Source organism: Papio anubis, chromosome 1, assembly GCF_008728515.1.
Source record: "Papio anubis isolate 15944 chromosome 1, Panubis1.0, whole genome shotgun sequence".
Taxonomy (NCBI): domain Eukaryota; kingdom Metazoa; phylum Chordata; class Mammalia; order Primates; family Cercopithecidae; genus Papio; species Papio anubis.
In genome coordinates this window covers 83,043,149-83,059,551 of record NC_044976.1, presented here as the reverse complement: position 1 = coordinate 83,059,551, position 16,403 = coordinate 83,043,149, and the positions used below count along the sequence as shown (strand labels likewise).

Sequence of the window (16,403 nt, the reverse complement as noted above, 5' to 3'; positions counted from 1 at the left end):
GCTTTCTTTTGGTCTACACTGAAAATCTGTTTAGTGTAGCCACCTTCATCAATTATCTGAGATCTTCTAGATAACTTGCTGCAGCTTCTACATCGGCACTTGCTGCTTCACTTTGCACTTTCATGTGACGGAGATGGCTTCTTTCCTTAAACCTCATGAACCAAACTCTGCTAGCCTCAAACTTTTTAAATGAAGCTTCCTCATTTCTCTCGGCCTTCACGAATTGAAGAATTAGAGCCTTGCTCTGGATAGGCTTTTGCTTAAAGGAATGCTGTGGCTGGTTTGATCTTTTATCCAGACCACTTAAACTTTCTACCTATCAGCAATAAGGCAGTTTCACTTTCTTTTCATGCCTGTGTTCAAGGGAGGAGGACTTTTAATTTCCTTCAAGAACTTTGCCTGTGCATTTACAACTTGGCTAACTGGAACGATAGGTCTAGCTTTCTGCTTATCTCAGCTTTCAAGATGTCTTCCTCACTAAGCTCAATCATTTCTAGCCTTTGGTTTAAAGTAAGAGATATGTGACTCTTCCCTTCACTTGAATACTTAGAGGCCATTGTAGGGTTATTTATTGGCCTAATTTTAATATTGCTGTGTCTTAGGGAATAGGGAGGCCCAAGGGGAGAGAGAGAGAGATGATCAGCCAGTCAGTGGAGCAGTCAACACACACATTGAATTGGCTGTCTTATAAGGGTACAGTTTGTGGCACCCCAAAATGATACAATAGTGACATCATAGATCACCATAGCATATGTAACGGAAAAGTCTGAAATATTTCAAAAATTACCAAAATGTGACAGAGACACCAAGTGAGCACACGCTCTGAGACAAAATGGTGCCACTAAACTTGCTCAATGCAGGGTTGAGAAACAAACCTTTAATTTATTAAAAAAAAAAAACACAGTACCTGTGAAGTGCAATAAATTGAAGTATAAAACAAGGTATGCATGTATTTTTCTTGCTTTTCTCTCGTGGTTGCAGAATACGTTGCCACAGCTCCAAACATGTCTGGCTCACTGGAGGATGTCCAAGGCAAGAAGTAAGGAAAAAACTTGTCCTTAGGTTGTCAGGATAAAATCCTTCCCCTGAAGCTCCTCATCCCCCACTCCCCTTTATGGACTGAACAGAATTAGGTCATATTTTTAGCCCCTCAACCAGTTATTGGTTGACAAAGAGGGACAGAGTACCAAGAGGTTTAGACAAGTGGTTCTTAAAGGTCTGCTGAACCTTGGGGAGGCAAGTTTCCAAGAACCTTCCATGGAGTCTGCAAAGTCAAAACTATTTTTATTATAATACTAAGACATTATTTGCCTTTTTCACTCTCATTATGAGTGCACAGTCGAGTTTTCCAGAGGCTACCTGAAACAGCACAACAGATTGAATGCACAAACAGATATGAAAATCCAAATGCCTTCTATTAAGCAAAACATTAAAGATATGGGCAAAATTTTAAAGTGACACTATTCTTTTTACTAATTTTTTGAAAATATAGTTTTTTTAATGAAAATGTGCTATTTGACATTTTTATTTTTATTTTTAAAAATAACTTTTTAAAAATTTGTTTTAATATCAATAGCTGTAGCCCACATAAACAAAAGTTCTTGGGGCCTCAATAATTTTACAAGTGGAAAGCGGTCTTGGGACCAAAAGATTGAGACCACTGGTTTATTCAGGCATATCTTATTCCTCCCTGGGGTTGCTGAAGTCGGAGCTAAACTTCCCAGAGCTCAACTAAGCTTGGCTCAAACCTTTTAAAAATATAACTGTTAATGGTAAGGCCACCTGGGCTCAACAGCAGCTAGTCGGGTCTCTGATTGCTTAGGCCAAAGGAAAAGAGGAGGATTTCGTTGGGCCCTGAAGTTGTCACCGTGGCGTGCTTCTTCTGCTTTTTCTGGCCTTGATCTTTCATCCAGGATTGGGGATACGTGCATGCAAACTGGCAGGTGGACATTCCTCCCGCTCTTGTTTTTCTGTGTTAGTATCTTCTTCACTCATACTGTTTTGGTTTCAAAGTGCTCTCAGGAGCCTCCTTAAAATATCAAACCTGTTTTTCGCCTTTTGAATAAATCCTTTGGCTTCACCAAAACTAAACAAAACAAAAATCAAAGTACATCTTTGTGTGTAACCCATATGCCTGTGATTTCTCCATCTGATCTCCTTCCTTTCTCTGGCCTCTTTTCTTCCCCAGTGAATTTTAGGCTGCGGTGAAACCAGGGAGGAGACGGCCTGACCCTGACCACGGGTGCAGCAGGCATACATTTTCATTGCACATATTTTGTCGAGTGGGTGTAAGACATTTTTGCATAAACTGAGAGTTCACGAATGCCATTTCTTAGTCTTTCCTTTGCCCGCGGTCTTCTGCCCAGATCCATTTCTTTGCCCTAATTTTACAAGTAACTTTCTCCCGGCTGGATTGTTTGCATCCACGACTCCCAACGCTTGAACCTCCCGTCCCTTGGGCCTGACCTAATTCTAGGTGCCGGCTGTTTATTTCTCCACTTTGGCAAACGCACATGGCTCTTCTGGAAGCTTCACTTTTGCTGCTAGGCTGGGTGTTGGGGTTCAGTGGGGCTCGGAAAACGTGCTCTAAAGTAGCCACGACCCCTGTCCCCGCAGAGCCCCCGTCCCGGACGCTGCAGGCGTCAGGAGGGGGCGGGAAGTAGGGAACGGCCGGGTGAATCACAGGGCGTAACAGGTGCCGCAGCCGCAGCTGCGCCCGCAGCGCGCGCGGACTCCAGGGATAAGGTCTTCTTTTTCTCCGGGTTTTTTTGGAGGTGAGGAGGAGACTCCCGAGGCCCCCACCCGACCAATGCAGGCCGCGGTTGTTCATCGCCTAGCAACTGGCGGAGCCAATGGTAGGCAGCGGGGCCTGCGGCGCCGGCGCGCGGGGGCGGGGTGGGAACCTCGGGAACCTGCGGAGGTCGGGAGGCGGCTGCAAGGGGCGGGGAAGGCGGGAGCCCGCGGCAGAGGAGGGGCCGCCGGCTGGAGGCGCTGCTGGCCCTCGGGGCTGCGGGAGCCGGGCTAGGACGCCGAGCGGTAACTCCCCGCCGCTCCCGGGGGCCGTGACGGTGAGCGGCCGTGCCTCGCGGCGGGGATTGTGACGCGCCCCGCCAGGGAGGGGCGGGCGGGCGCCCGAGGTGAGAGCCTGCACCTGGCTCAGAGCCCTGCTGCTGGGCGCGAGGCTCCGCGCGGCTGTTGGGGCCGTTGCAGGGTGCGGGCGAGCGTCGACCCGGGCCGCGCCTGGAGGAGGTAGTGGGAGGTAGGTGCTGGACCCGGGATCGCTCTCGCTGGCGTTCGCGGAGCTGCGCCCGCGAAGTGCTCTGACCCGGGGAGCCCCAAACCCTGCCTGGGGTGGAGCGAGGGTGGCGCCCGGCGTCGGGGGACGAGCAGCGCGGAGACGTCGGGGAGGAGGGGATGGCCGATTTGGGGCTGCAGAGTCTCAGCAGCGGCCGTGGAGCATGCGGGGTTTGGCGATTTGCTAGTGCAGCCGCAAGAGGCAGTCTTCAAAACCAGTTGTTGGGTGGCCGGTGGCCGCTGCAGTGGAGGAGAGCCCCGATAGTGGTCCAGTAAAAAGTCGAGGGGAAGAATTTACATCATCCAAGAGGCAGGCATGTGTGAAAATACTTTGGTTTAGAATTTTATCATGAAAATACTTTGGTTCAGAATTTTGTAGTTAACGACAGTAAACTGAATTGTGAGCTCCCTGCACATTTTTTGAGCCTATGTTGTATGTTAATTGCCCAGTTAGGCAAATCGCTTGGGCCCAGGACATAGAATGTACTAAATAATTTGCTGTCTGCACGTATAATAAGGGAATCTTTAGATTATTTCCCAGTTTCAGGACCTATCGTTGTAAATGCCAAACTGCCATTTCTAGCAACGCTGATAAAGTTCTTGAATCTGAGAGAATTGAGATTTCTCTTTTCTGGACGCTGTAATAGGTTGATGATTAGAAAAGAGGGTGATTTAGAAGTGTAAGGGTGGAGGCTTCTTGAACTTCCTGGGCTCCCTAACAATTCAGATTAGAGTCAAGGGGTAGAGTTGGCTGTGGGTGATGGATGTCATGGAGCCTTTCATGGTTCATGGGGGTTTGGCTTACTGTGGGGTAGAAGAAAATTCTGGTACTCCTACAGTTTGATCCTGAACTAGAAAGGTTGGTATGAGTTCACTCATTTAGGAGACTGAATAAAATTTGTAAAGAATTAGAAATTTGGAGAGAAAAATGCCTTTAAAGTTTGCGTCAAGCTATCTTGAAATTTAGAGGTTAGAGGTAGATTTATGAATTTGGATCCAGTCGGCAAAACTTGATCCATCAAATCTCTTTTCCTAAAACTATCAACCTACAGGCCTAGGAAGCTTAGGTTATTCATTCACACTAAACAAGTAAGGAAAGCTAATAGCTAATTTAACACTGTTTTGCCTGCTGTCAATGAAAGTTTCTCAAACAAAACGGTTCTTTGAGAAGAGGGTTAGGAACTGATAGTTACAATGAAAGCTCTTTTAGTGACTGGCTGAGCCTCTTAGACCAAGTCATTTTGTACCTTTCCTTCCCTTCTCGTTTCCCAGCTGTACAGGGAAGATAATAAAGCTCATGGATTACGTAACGTGGGTGAGACAGCTTGAAGATAACTGTGAAGACTTAGTTATTCTAGGATGAAATGTGGAGATCTCCTCATAACACATTGTGCCTTGTGACAAGACTTGTTAAAGCACATTATGTTCTAAACATAATGAGGCAGATATATGAGAAAACTAAATGTTATGCTGAAATTGTTTGCTAAAGACCTCAAGTCTGGCACGATGTCCGATTATGTACTTGGGATCTCCTAGTACTTGACAGTCTGCTCTTTGGCCAAAGCAGGCGGTGACACCGGTTTCATAAAGTAGGCGTTTGAGTGCCTTCTGTGTAATATGCACCTAGAGAAATTAGGTGCATGAAAAGACACCGCCCCAGAATTGTGTGATTTTAATTCATTTCACATGCTTAAGTTGGATCGATTTCAAAGATTTTTAAGTTTTTTTTTCCATGTCTTTTACAATAGCTGTGAACATGCCTTATTGGTTTCCCCATTTGCTCATGACACAAAGAGGTTTTGATACAATGTGGGTTTGTTTTGTGGCGTTGGTAATGGCGATATGGTTAGCTAGTAGTGAAGGTACAAGTTATCTTGAATTCATGAGTGTATGGGATGAGATAGAATAGAGAAACGCACCATTCATTATTAGTAATGAAAAACATCCTAGAATCGTGCCTTTTGATTGTGGGCCAATGTTATATGTAGAACCAACAGATTTACTAAATTACGCTTTAATAATTCTTTCAATAAACATTCATTAAACGCTTAGTAAGTGGCTACTTGCCTGACCTGAGGTTAAAAAGATGAGTGTTGCCTTGAGGAATTTGTATTTTGGAAATTATCAGCATAGTGAAGGAGAGAGCAAAGAAACCTCACAAAAAGCAAATATAGGAAGGCTTTCGAAAAGAATGAGAATTTCAGCTGTGTCTGGCGGAGGAAGTGGAGTTCATCAAGCAGCTGGTGCATTCTGCGGCAGTGTACAGTTGAGGAGTTACAGGTGGCTTGGTAGAGTTGGACAAGGGTGGGGTTGCCATATTAATAAGGCTGTAGAAGAGTGCTGTGAACATTGACCAGTAGGTTACAGGGAACCTTAAGAGGGTTTTATGAAGGGGAATTATATTTGATTTTTACTTTAGAAGGATATTTCCACCAAAACCAGCATTTTGAGTGATCCAAAATGTATTGAGCATAATCCAAATAATATCTGAAAGACAGGAGTCTCACACAGCAATTAGACTTGAGGTATATTTTGCTGAAACCCTCAGAAACTGTAGAAAAGCAGAAATAATTATACAACAGACCTTTCTTGAGTATCTTCTACTTTTAAGACTGGAAGAATAGGGATACAAATTAAATAAGATACTTCCCCATTTTCAAGCAACCTGCATTCAGTAGGAGAAATAACACAATTATGCAGTACAGAATCTGGGTGTCAGACATAAAAATGTCAGATTCTAGCAATGTAGGATTCTGAGATGAGAGAAGAAATAGTCTTTCAAATTAGGAAAAATAAGTTTTTAAATAGAAATTAAACTACAAGCAGTTAAACATTCAGAGCAATCGTAACTACAGTTCTCGTCTTTTAACTCTTGCTTCACACATACCCTTTTCTCATATTCTCTTGAGTCACATTTGATCTACCATACTACTAGCTACGTGATCTTGTGCCCTGGTTGTCGCATTTGTGAAGGATGATAACAATACCTACTTCGGAGGGGTGTGATTAGAAAAATAGGTTAGTATCCAGAACAATACCTGGACAAATAGCTCATACTTATTGAGCACTTAATATTTCTACTTGATATAAAAATGCTGTAATTGAATAAGAACTGACTTTAAAGGCAGGATTTTTTTTGTCATCTTAAATCTATCCATGAGCATCTAATAAAGCCTGTACATTCAGAGAAACTAACATTCTTTTAAACTCACATTCTTGAACAAGTGATTTTCCTTTTATTTGGTGATCATCTTTCTGAAGTCTGATTTTCATTTTTAGCCCTCAGCTTTGTCATTAAGTCACTAATCACCAAATCCAACACGTTTTTAAAATTCAAAACCTGCCCATTCTATGGCATTTGCTGCTGTGTATCACCCTTCCTCTTTAAATCTCTTCTCCCTTGGCTTTCCTGAAGTCCGTTTCCCCATCTCTTTGTATCTCTTGCGTCCAGGTCTCCTTCACTTGCTCATGTTGATGTTCTTCAGAGTTCGTTCTTCTGCCCCTTTTTTCTTTATGAATTTCATCTATCTAAACGTGCTCTGATGTCTTGTGAGTTCTAGGCCTAGAGTTTAGCCCCGTGTGAATGTCTCATGAGGGCATCTCCAAACCCAGTAAGCTGCACAAAGCTCATTATCTCCACACATTTGCCCAAACTCAGTTTTACTAACCTTACTCCTCTGTTCCCTTTATCTAAATGACACTATTATCTGTCAGGAGCCAAAGACAGGTTTTTTACATGGGAGAGTAAATGCCTCCCTTTTGTATACTTGTCACCATGTCCTGTCAGTCCAACTTCTGAGTTATTTCTTACCTGTTCTTCGCTATCCTCAGTCACTGACTGAGTCAGCCATCTGGTTCCTGACCATTAATTGCCCAGTTTACTATAATATCTGTCTCAAATATTTTTTTCAGATTATAAAAGTATTGTATGCTTTTTGTAAAAAAAAAAAAGATAAAAAGCAAAAAAGTATTTAAATTATGTATAGTTCTTGGCATACAGTGAGCACTGAGAATATATTTTTGTGCCACGGTGCTAAAAAATATAACTTATTTTGCAGGCATTAAGTTTGGAGGAGATTTATAGAGAAATATTGTTCTAAAAGAATTGTAGGACTAAATACGATTTTAAAATCGTATATAGAGCCTAAATAATGTCCAGTAGGTACTTAAAATTCAAGATGAGTTCCAGCCACTGCATATACTTTTCATTTGCCTGTTAATTGTAGTCTGGTTGTGGTTTCCTGTCTGAAAGGTGTCTCCTTCGATTTGATTCTCTATTCTATAGCCAAATGTTAGGAATATCTCCCTGCATAGGATCTAGACTATAAAAGCAAGCCATCATCATAGAAATAATCTGTAAGTACAACCCATCATTAGCCATGTTGTTTTGTAATGAGGCGATAGGCTCAGAGAATTGATATCATTTGCTCAGCATATTTGTTGAGTGTCAGGAGGAAACCAGGCCTGTGAGGCTTTGGAATCATAAATAGCTAGTTTTTAGTCTTTCCAGGTTGAATAGCTGGATTTTATTTCTGTCTTCCAGGTTTGTAACTGTAAGTTACCTAATCTGTTGCCTCAGTTTCTTCCATCAATAAACCAGTGCTATCTTTACTTCTTCCTTGGGCTAGTGTGAGGGTTAAGTGGTACAGCTGATGGAGCCCCATCTGGCATGCATTAGGTGCTCTTGAATTCATCATTAGCTTCTCTCCTACCGGTTTCACATAATTAGCTAGTACAGGAGTTACTGACTTGCCATCCGTGGATCCTTTGCAAATGGATGGCTTCATAGATCCTCTGAAACTCGAGCCCAAATTGCCTGTTCTTGTACTTTTAAAGGAAGAGGGTCATTGGCTTTGGGTTTTGGGGCCCAAAACATTTTAACCCCTGAGTTGACAGTAAGGCCAAGGACCCAGGGCTCTTGGTGCCTCCACAGTCAAACTGGGTAGAATTTAGAATTGTTTGACATATTTGAGGAACATTATATATATGTATTTAAAGCATTTTAAAGGACTTCAGGTGTAAAGAATTAGTTTATATTCCTTGGCTCATGACACATTTGTTTAACTGGTGCATTTATAGTTTTAATAATACAATAAACACCACCTAACCCTCTGCATAACCCTATGGGCCCCTCCATTTCTTTTTCCTCTTTCCCTCACCTGAGGCAACTATTTACTGAATCCTATAGCCATCATTCCCTTGGTGTCTTTTAAATTATAGTTTTATTGCATCACATAATTTAAAACTGTGTATGTTACATGCCCTATCTTCTGAACATTTTTATTATGTGTCACTGAAGTTTTCTGATTACTGCATAATATTCCATTTTGTGAATATGGCATAATTTATCCATTCTCCTGTTGGTGGTATATGGGTTGTTTCCAGGGTGATACTCTTGTGCTGCTCGCTATTGTGAAGAATGCTGCTGTTTATGTGCACACCTCCTGGCACACATAGGCAAGAGTTTCTCTTGGGTTTCACTAGGAGTGGACTTGCTGGGTTGTAGAGTATGTTAATAGGATAAATGAATGTTCAGCTGATGAACTATTTGTTTTTCAGAGTTTCCCCCATCTTCCAAGGTTTAATAAGCTGCTTAGCCAGGCATTCCCTAGGCCTGTTATTCTCAACCTCCATTTACTGCTTTAGAACACTTTTATATCATTCTTGGAACCCATTTGTGGGACCCATAGATAAGAATTCCTTTTTGATTTTCTCTAATTGAAAGTGCATATAAATAGAATGCTAATTTATATTGAACAACATTCTATAGAACACAGCAGTGATTCTCAAACTTCGTGTCAGAATTACGTGGAGGTTCTGCTAAAACACTGATTTTTCGGTCCTTCCACTAAAGCTTCTGAACTGTAGGTCTGGAGCAGAACTTGATAATTTGCATTTTTAACAAGTTCCCAGGTGATGTTGATGCTGCTGGTCCCAGGGTCATACATTGAGAACTATAACCAATGATTGAATTTGGGCTAAATCATTGAAAAAAATGATGAGTAGATTTATTAATTATGTTTGGTTTCTTTGTTATTTCCAATGCCTTTAGTAGATGTTATTACTATTTCATTATTTGAGGAGTGAAATACCGATAAATAGTAATTTAAAAATTTGATTTGGACTTCTTAGCTGACTTTTAACCTTAAAAGTTGATAGACTTCTAAAAAGTGACTCTTTTTTTCTTTTTTCTTAATAATCTTCTTCTAAGAATATGATTGCTGCTATTGCTGTGTGTACATTGGAAGAATTTGAAACTGATACACAGTTTCTAAATTGCCATGCTCTTGATTCATACCCTGAATCACCTTGCTCCTTCTCTGAGCTGTTACCAATCAAGATTAGATTGTAAGCCCTTCTAAATTGCAGCATGGCCAAAGTGTTGACTTGTCTATCATACTAAGACAGCAGCACACCTTACACTAATACGTCCTTGGACTTGGACATTTGTTCGGCAATCTCGACTGGGCTCCAACCTTGAATGAGTGATGATGCCTAATACTGAAATGGAGTACAAAGAATATGCTAACAAGCTTGCCAACCAAGAACTCAGTTGAGGTGGTGGGAGAGAAATTGTATTCCTGTTAGATCTGTGCTGTAGCAGAGTTCATATTAAGTGTTCTAGAAGCACAAAGAGAAGGAATGGCAGTGCAGGGAAAGCCTGGCAATATATTTGCTAGATTTTTCAAAAATTTTTTTGAATTGTTACGTACAGAATTTAATATTTTGTCTGCTTTTGTATAGTTCCCATTCTAGTTATTCAGTTGGCATAATTATTTGATTGTAATTTAGTTTCAGGTGAGGTGGTCAAGAAGAGAATACTTGTTCAGTTTGAAAAAGCAGCTTGAGGGGAGGAAGAGCATTAGGACAAATACCTAATGCATTCGGGGCTTAAAACCTAGATGACGGATTGATAGATGCAGCAAACCACCATGGCACATGTATACCTATATAACAAACTTGCACATTCCTCACATGTATCCCAGAACTTAAGAAAAAGCAGCTTGAATATTGTATACTCTCCCCTCTCCTGTACGAAAGATAGTAGGGTGTAATGTGAAATGTGCTAGACTACCAGGGTTTGAATTTTAGCTTTGTCATGTTCTAGCTCTGTGTCCTAGGTCAAGAAAACTCCAGGCTTCAGTTTCCTTATCTGTAATGGGGGAAAGTATTTGGATCATTGTAAGGTTGAATAAGTTCGTACACATAAAATGCTTAAAAGTGTTCCAAGTAAGTGCCACATGCTTAATAAATTATTGTTATTAAAATTAGGTAGAATCTCATTTGCTAAACATTGGGTTGTAAAGACAATGTGTGCACATTGTTATAAAAATGTGAAGAAAAGGCAGGAAGTGATGGCTCACGCCTAATCCTAGCACTTTGGAGGCTGAGGTGGGCGGATCATGAGGTCAGGAATTTAAGACCAGTCTGGCCAACATGGTGAAATCCCGTCTGTACTAAAAATACAAAAATTAGCAGGTACGGTGGCATGTGCCTGTAGTCCCAGCTACTCGGGAGGTCGAGGCAGGAGAATAACTTGAACCCAGGAGGCAGAGGTTGCAGTGAGCCAGATCACACCACCGCACTCCAGCCTGGGTGACAGAGCGAGACTCCGTCTCAAAAAAAAAAAAAAAAAGTGAAGAAAAAATAATTTTAATATACATAGCTGTACTCAATTCCATATTGGGTCCCATGAGAAATGTAAAAATCAAAAGATAATAGAACTGGAAATTCTTTAAAGGTCATCTAGTTTGACTTCATAATTTTACAGATGTGGAAACTGAAACTCAAAGAAATGATGACCGGTTCAAGGTTGCGCAGTACATAATAGAAATGTTGCTGAGAACCGTGGCCTCTGATGCTGCTCAGTCCAGTGCTCTCTCAGTACCCTGTGCAGCTTCCCTGAAGTGACAGCACCCTGGAAAACGAACAGTTTAATTGGCAGCCAACTCCAAAACAGATGAAAACATTAGCAATAAAAAGTCAGTGTGTAATGGAATATCAGATGGTATACGTAGATTAAGTCCCTACTGTGTTTAACTTTGTGAGCTGCTCTCTTGAAACGGAAATGCACCTTCTTAGTTACATTCATCGAAGGTTGAAAGATTAAGAGCATTTGTTTTTAAAGAGAGTGTTAATAGTTAAAATTTCCCTCTGTCCTCCTACCAAGGTTGGATTGTTCATTAAGCCAGGGGGAGAGTCCACGTTTGCCAGGTCTGCCAGTACTCCAAGGGCTTTGCCCTTGACGATAGTTGGGGGAAAGTCTGGCCTCTGCATTTCTGTTTCCTGTCTTCCCGATGGGCCGGGTTCCTGCAGACATTCCCACTGAAGTAAAGACTGCATTACCCTTGCTCATGGGTATGTGTGCATATGTAGAACAGGTGCTAGAAGTGTACTTGATTGGTGAGATTTGTCTTAGTTGAGATTTCCACTCAAGGGCAGGGATTGAGCTAAGAGTGCTTTCACACATTATCTCATTTAATTGTGCTTGAATTCTCTGCCGCTAAAAGTTTTGCAGAATAATACATGCTCCTGAAACATTCAAGCTGTATAAAGATATGCTGTGGAAGAGGTGAAAGCCCTGGCCTTCCACCCCTCCCTATACCCAATCATTCCATCCCCAGGAATGTCATTTGTAACAGTTTGTGACTTTTCCAGAACTTTCCCCTGAATATATGTAGGTAGTTTGATTTAACAAAAAATGGTGATCATACTGTTCTAATTAACCTGTAACTTCTTTTTTTGTGCTATACATGCAGATTTGCTTTAATCTTTAATAATCCCAGAATAGACTGGCTGTACCATATGTGTTGGTTTTTAACGGTTTGTCCATGATGGCTATTAAGATTGTCTCTAGTTTTTGCCATTTCAAATAATACTGCAATTCAACAATGTCCTCAATATATATTATGCCTGCTCTCTTATATGCCTAGAAGTATAATTGATTAGTGGGAAGATTTACACATTTCAAATATTTGTTAATTGTTGGAATTGCCCTCTAAAACAACAAACTACTGATCTCTGGTAAAGAGCTATTTCCCTTACATAATTGATTATCTTAAAAAACTCTAGGACATTTGTATAATTTTCTAACCAGTTTTTGCCTAACAGGGCTGTTTGCCGTTTTATTTTATGAATTTTTTATCACTCATGCCATTCTACCATTAGTTTTGGCGTTTGAGAATGGTGCCGTTTATCCCCGTTTTCCTCTGCTTATCATCATCATAATTGCCTTTTAAAAACATAGATTTTTTTCTTTGTATGAAAAACACATTCATTTATAGAAAATTTGGAAGACAGACAGTAAAGTTACATTTTTGTGCATGAAAGTACATAAAGAAAGGAATGAAAATCCTGCCCTTGCCTTTTCCCTATTTTTTAAGTTGGTTTTTCCTTGCAATTTTTTCTGTCCTTATAAAAACTTTAGTGTTTATAGAGCAGAATTTATACCTGTACATATCTACTGACACTTGTTTTGTTTTGTTTTTTTCTAAGGACTAAATAAGCTCATGTTAGATATGGTTTTGTAACTTTTTTACATTACTTAACAAAATATGGAAGCCTTTCCAAGAGTAAAATAGCTAATAATAGCTAGCATTTATTGAGCACTTACTGTGTACTCACGACCTTTTTTTTAAGCCCTCTACATGCATAAGCCTATTTAATAAAATTATGAAAGAAATTTGATAAATAAATTTACTATGTAACCACATAATTTTTTGTGGTAAACTGCTTTTACTCTCCTTTTGCAGATGAGGAAAGTGAGGCCCAGAGAAGATTTATGTTCAGGACCACTTAGTCTGTAAGTGTAGAAGCCGGGGTTTGGAACCAGATGGTCTGACTTCGGATTTTAACTCTTTTACTGTACTGTTTCTCATACTACAGCAATGATCAGTTCAAAGATATATAAGGAATTTAAAGAACAGCATGTAGCTCTCTGCTTTCTAAGCTGAGGATAGCTGTCTAATGGCAGATTTTGGCCAGGAGCTTCATTGAGATTATATCCCTCAACCCAGAGATACACATGAATTATTGTACCATAATTTGTGTGTTCACACTATTTTGTGCAGTCTGAGCCCAATTGGGAGATAGACTGAGTTCTGTCTTTACTGGTTCTTAAAGGAGTGGTGGTAGGAGATGCTGCTTCTTGAGCCCCTCACCCACTGAAGCAACAATGTGTGATGGTTAAGAGAATGGGCTCTGCAGTCCAGTGTGGGGTTGGGGGTTGGAATCCTGCCTCTGCCACTTGCTAGCTCTGTGATCTTGGGCAAATTAACCTCTCTGCCACAATTTCCTTATCTGTAAAAGGGAAAAAATAACAAAGTTGTTGTGAGGATTGACTTAATTATATACGTAAAGCATTTAGAATAGCTCCTGGCACATGTGTTATTAAACCAGTATCCTGTGTCCTAGTTATAGTGTACTTAGTTTTCCACCTCTTACTCCATTAAATACCCACAACCTTAACAAGCAGATTATCATCACCCCGTTTTACAGGTGAGGAAACCATCTTGGAGAGAGAGTCTTGGAAATAAATGTTTTCGTCAAGATATGACCCAGTCTGTTGACCCGGGCCTCTGAGGCTTGCATTGTTTGCACTGTACTTTGCAACTATAAATCCTCTATTGGCCACAAAACATCAGGAAGGCACATTATTAATATCAATTTTTGAGTTCGTACCATTCATGTATATTTAGATTTTTGAGGAAGAGTGTTTTTCTATGGAAAATATCTATGAAATTATACCACTCAGAAGAAATAATTTAGATTTTAAATTCGTAAAGAGTAGATTTTCTGAGAGGTTGGACTTAATGTTTCTGTACTGATGTGCGCATGTGAACAATTTTCAGGTGCAGAGATATTTCTAATGGAATTCAAAGCTACAGTCTCCTTTATAACAAAATCATAGTTGAAAGTGATATTACAGTTTTAAATAATTGTAATATGTCTGGTTTTTAAGAATCAATACTGATAACTAAATTCTTAAATTTTAGGACTGAATTTGTAAGATAGGACTAATGTTGCAAGACTTAGTTTTATCTTCTTAACCTAACAGTCTGGTAACTCTAACATTGTGAGATTTTAGCAAAGACTTTAGTTAGCTCTATTTGTGAAAAATTCTGTGCAATACTTAGAAGCCCAGATGGTGTTAAGTTACCATGTCCCTGTGTAATGGAAAGCTATTATTTTCTGTCAACTGCAATTGTTTTAGAATTCTGAGTAGGTAGGCATTTGCACCTTCTCAAGTTTGAATTTCAAGTGAGTTTGAAAAGAACACTTAAAGTAGGGTACTTTGTGAGGGAAATCTTGTAATCAGGATACCGTGTTTCTGCGGAGCTCTCTCTCAGTTTGTGGCTGCAGAGATTTGGCGGTGAAGAGGAAAAGACATGGGAATTGAGAGTAATTCTTTTCTCTAAAGGATTGACTCTTCTTTTGCTACTTTTCCATTGCTCTGTTCCTTTATCCACTTCTGCCTGCCAGAATGAACATGTTAATTTGTTACCAGTTTTTGAATATTCATTGATTATGCCATCCTTTAAGTTTAGTGGGAGGGGATACAGAAATGTAAAATGTGTGGTACTGGAGAGTGTGGCTGGGAAAGATGAAACAAACCAAGTATGTGGAGGGCTTAGAGATTGAACTTGGTGGGCTGGAGTAGTTGGAGAAGGTTATGTGATGGGGACGGTGGTTGTGCGCTGTTTTGTAAGAGCATTAGTTTTGAGATAGGTGCGAGAAGAAAGCACAGGTGGAGGCACAGAGGCTGAGTGAGTGTGCCGTATGTGGGACTCAGTTCATATTGTGAACATTTACCGAGCACCTGCTGTGTTTCAGGTACTGTTGGCTACGAAGACGCATACGTTCCCTGCCCTCTAGAAGTTCATAAACTAGTGGGGAAAGCATCTAACCGTAATAGTATGGAATGATTAATTGTAACACTGGTTGATATCATTGTTAAAAACCTGATCAGCGGCATTGGCATCATTTTTGGTTATGTTTCAGTAAATTATGGTGTAAGTTTTAGAAGGGACTCAGGAATTTCTCAATAAATTTATATATATTTAACATCTATACTTAAAAACTTGTATGAGTTATCTATTGCTTCATAACAAATTACTCTGAAATTTAGCAGCTTAAACAGCCAGCTTACAACAGATGAGTCAGGAATCTGAGCACAGCTTAGCTGGGTGCTCTGGCTCAGGGTGTCTCACTAGGCTGTCAAGGTGTTGGACAGGGCTGCAATGATCGCAAGGTTTGACTGAGGTAAAATCTAGTTCTAAACTCACCTGTATGGCTCTTGGCAGGCCTCAGGTCCTGTCGACCTCAGACATCAGTTCCTTGCCACACGGACCTGTCATAGAGTTGCTTACAACGTGATGGCTTGTTTTCCCCAGGGAGAGGTATCTAAGAGGGCAAGGAATAAAAAACAACCTCAGATGGAAGCCACAGCCTTTTTATAACCTAATTTTGGAAGCGAAATCCCTTCACTTCTGCTATATTCTATTTGTTGGAAGCTAGTTAGTAAATCTAGCCCATACTCAAGGAACAGAATAACCCAAGGGCGTGTCCATCAGGAGGCAGAAATAACCGAGAGCCATCTTTGAGACTGCTTACCCAAAGTTCTACAAGGTATTGTTGTGTATTGAGAACCTCTTCATCTTTGGGTTAGAAGGAAAAAGATAGCTAGCCAAGGAACTTTTCTGATGGAAAAAAAACAGATATGATTAACCAGAACTACAAGATGTTTTTGCTAAAGGTCTGTAAAGTTAGTTTCAATGTTATGTTAATATTTACTCTACGATAGAGAAGTATAAACAAGAACAAAGCTATTGTTTTGTGGCCAAGCAGAGACCAATTTTATAGTTGTGCCTCAATTTAAGTAGTATATAAGTTCCTGTGAGAACTGTGTGCTCTGAATGGACTCATTTAAAGTGGATTATAAGAACACAGTCTTCTAAAGAAACAGTGGAAATCATTTTGATTATATTCTATTTTCAGTTCGATGTGCATGCATGATAGAGATTTATGTGTACAAAGTTGAAAGGTTGAATAGTGATAGAATGAAAAGAGCACAGAGTTGACCGGGCATGGTGGCTCATGCCTATGATCCC

The 16,403-nt window shown here is 40.4% G+C and overlaps 1 protein-coding gene across 8 annotated transcripts in view; it reads left to right on the top strand.

Annotated features, from left to right (window-relative positions):
• Nucleotides 1-2,893: 2,893 nt before the first annotated feature.
• SSX2IP (SSX family member 2 interacting protein) overlaps nucleotides 2,894-16,403 on the top strand; it is a 47,619-nt gene continuing 34,109 nt past the window's right edge. For 5 of the 8 annotated variants that reach the window (XR_649921.4, XR_001906485.3, XR_649919.4 and 2 more), the window contains exon 1: nucleotides 3,109-3,259. The gene's annotated coding sequence lies outside the window, so the exon portion shown is untranslated. Of the gene's footprint in view, nucleotides 3,260-13,046; nucleotides 13,097-16,403 lie in introns of all 8 variants that reach the window. The other 3 variants (XM_017963069.2, XM_003892122.4, XM_003892121.4) reach the window with 3 other exon arrangements.